Source organism: Mesocricetus auratus, unplaced genomic scaffold, assembly GCF_017639785.1.
Source record: "Mesocricetus auratus isolate SY011 unplaced genomic scaffold, BCM_Maur_2.0 Super-Scaffold_100003, whole genome shotgun sequence".
Taxonomy (NCBI): domain Eukaryota; kingdom Metazoa; phylum Chordata; class Mammalia; order Rodentia; family Cricetidae; genus Mesocricetus; species Mesocricetus auratus.
Window position 1 is genome coordinate 8,187,468 of NW_024429188.1, and position 3,385 is coordinate 8,190,852.

The following is a 3,385-nucleotide window of genomic DNA, read 5'->3' on the forward strand; positions in this document are numbered from 1 at the left end:
GAGGAGAGAACTGACACCCGAAGTTGTCCCTTTGATCTCCATATGCACACCAATAAAAAATGAAATCTAAAAACTTTCAAAGCATTGCCTCCAAAATTCTTAAGAATCTAATCATAATTTACCACATTATCCCACAATTGTACTCTAAAGACCCAAGACAAATGAAAACTTTAGTGAGTACAAGAAAATTATATTCAGATGCCTTATAGTGGTTTTGTTCAAGCTAGCCAAAGGGTAGAAACAGTCCAATTTTCTACCAACTGGTGAATACCTAAACAAAACACGGTGCAGTCATGTTATTCAGAAATGGAGCAGCGATACAGGGTACAGCATATATGAACCTCAAAAACATTGTGCTCTGTCAAAAAACTCAGGCACAACCCCCCCCATGCAATACTATCACTCCATCTATAGAAACTTTGCACAAAACACAAACATACAGCAACAGATAGTAGATAAGCACCTGACTGGGGTGAGGGTGGGGATAGGAGGCAACCAAATGGGCTTGGGTGCTCTTTGAAGGAAATAGAAATGTTTAAAACTCCCTGAACTCTTGGCGAAGGGTCTAGGCCCTGCCCTATATGAAATGACAGACTATGGACACCCCCATGCAGGTTCTCACCCTCCCTGGGGAAATGAGGGGATAATGGGGGGGTTCGGGGGAGGGCACGGGAGGAGGGGAGGGAAACGGAGAGGGACCTGGAACTGACTTGTGAAGCAACCTTGTTTCTTATCTAAATTTAAACTGGAAAATAAATTTAAAAAAAGAAATGTTTAAAAATTAGATTGGAGTTGGGGATGGTGGTTTGTGCCTTTAGTTCCAGCCATTCAGGATACTGAAGCAGGAGGATCGCTTAACCCCTGGAGTTCAGGCCAGCATGAACAACTCCTATCTCAAAAAAAAAAGTGTCTTGGGATGATCACACAATTTTGTAAAGAAGATAAAAGTAATTTAAGTGTGTACTTGAGTCACATGAAGTTTATGCTATGTAATTCTGCATCAATAAAAGTCCATACAAACAAAGGCACTGCTCAGGGTTCACTGCTCTCTAGCTTCTGCCCATTCCTCTGCTCCCTGTCAGAGACAAACAGCTTGAGAACGGTGTTAGCACTACCGTCCCACCTCCTCGCCTCCCCTTCACTTCTTAATCTTTTCTCCTCCGTCACTTCTTAACCCCTTTTCATTTTGCCTTCGACTTTTTCCTTCTTAGCCCATTGTAATTTGCCGTCCACGCCCACTACTCCATGGAAACTGCTCTCTGCAAGACTGCCAATGGTCTTGTTTCTAAATCTGGTTGATTCAGAGTTTGTTGTGTATAATATTTGGCACCATAGACCACTCCCCCCATTTGGTTTTGGTGACATACACTCTTCTTGGGTTTGCTCTTTATTCCTCGGCTCCTACATCTCAGTCACTTTTGTGGATCCTTCTGTCTCTGTCCCTTTATTAAATGTTTTTGTTTGATAAAGCTATGTTGGAGCCCTTTTTTCACTCTTGGACGGGGAGGGGAGAGGGAGGGCAGAGACAAGCCAAATGAGAATAGTAAAAGCTATTATTTAGAGCTTGCTATAGCTCCGTCACCGTTTTGTTTTGGTAGAGACTCAGAGGCAGGTAGAGGAGGAAAGGTTCAGAGTAGAAAAAAAAAACAAAAAACAAAAAACCGTTTTCTTTAGATGTACCCTGATTAGAGACTGTTTGGCCTGGGAAGCCATCAGCAGCTATAAGCAGGGTATCCTATGTGATCAATTAGGGGTACATATTTGCCTTTCTTTTGTTAGTTCAAAGTTAAAAGGGAGTGAAAAAACTCGGGAAAGTATCAGTTTTTTATCAAGTCCTAATCATTTGGGGTCAGTTGCTATGGAAGTCATTTATTTAGCTGCCTTGAAGGTTGCTAGAGATAACCACCTAACTTCTTACAAGTCTCACTTGTTAAGAGCTTGCTTTCTAGGCTGATTATCGTAAGGGTAAGTTTCCTTGGCAGGTTGCTGTCAGAGTTCTGTTTTATATGCAGTTCTGCATTGTCCATCTGTATACTCAGTGGCTCGCTTTGCAGGTGATCCATCCGCTCCTCGGTAGTTACTAATTACCTGCAAGACAGTTCCCAGTTCTGTAGTCTACATGTCTTTCTTGAACACCAGATCCTATGTTCCCAAAGGTAGAGAAGACATAGCCAGCCATTCAATATTTTTTCTGCAGACACCTATTCCTGTATGGGTGTTCTTCTCAGTGAAAGATCCATAATCCATCTAGCTGTCTCTTTCAGCAAATTATATACCAATATAATCCCCTTATTGGTCATGTTTCTCTATTTCTTTTTATTTGAATGGGTCCTGCTATGTTCCACAGACTAACCTCAAACTCCCTCATTCAAGTGCTCCTCCTGCCTCAGTTTCTTGTTGCAGCTGGAGCTACAGGCATTTACCACTGCACTTGGCGCTCATGCAGATATTAAAATCTCTATATTCTCTAACTCAGAGATCCTACATAAGTGTTCATGGACTGGATGGTTCAGAACACACTGAAATATGCCAAATTACAGGCAAAAGTTGGTGTGCTGTGTGATTTGCAATGTTTTTCCTGGGGACAGTGTGCAGGCTGGAGCCTTTACCACATTCTCAGACAGATGAATAACTCAACAAAAAGTTAAGAAGCAGCTCTCTGAATTTATCCATTTTACTTATTCACCTTTCCATTCTGGCAAGGTGTACTCTCTACATGTGTTATTTCCCTGTATAGCTGCTTTCCCTTTCTCTTACAGCTGCAAACCAGATTTTGCTGAGGTCAAGGACCAGAGTGTTGGCTCCAGATCATGGCCTTTCTATTGATAGATCATTCACTTGATTTCTATTTCCTCCTCTCCCCCATCAGCCTTCTCCTTTTCTCTTTCCCCTTTTCAATTTCTGCCTCATGCTTCATTAACACACAAATTATAGGGCAAAGAGATCTTTAGCAAACAAATCTTGGAACTTTTCTCTTTTATAAAAGACTTTTATGTATGTGAATAGTCTTGTCTCCATATATGTTTCTCCTGTACCACATGTATTCAGTGTCCATGGAGGCTAGAAGAGGGCATGAGGTCTCCTGGAATTGGAGTTACAGAGGATTATGAGCCACCATAAGGATACTGGGAACCAAACCCAGGTCCTCTGGAAGAGCAGCCAGTGCTCTTAATCACTGAGCCATCTCAGCCCCGGAACTATTCTTTCCTCCTTCTCCCCTCGTCCAGCTTTTCCTTTTAGATAGGATTTCACTATGTATTCCAGATTGGTCTTGAACTTATTATATATCCTAGCTTGGCCTTCAACTTTCAGCAAGCTTCCTGCCTCAGCTTCCCAAGTGCTGGGATCAAATGAATGCACCACTATACCTGGTAGTACTAACCAT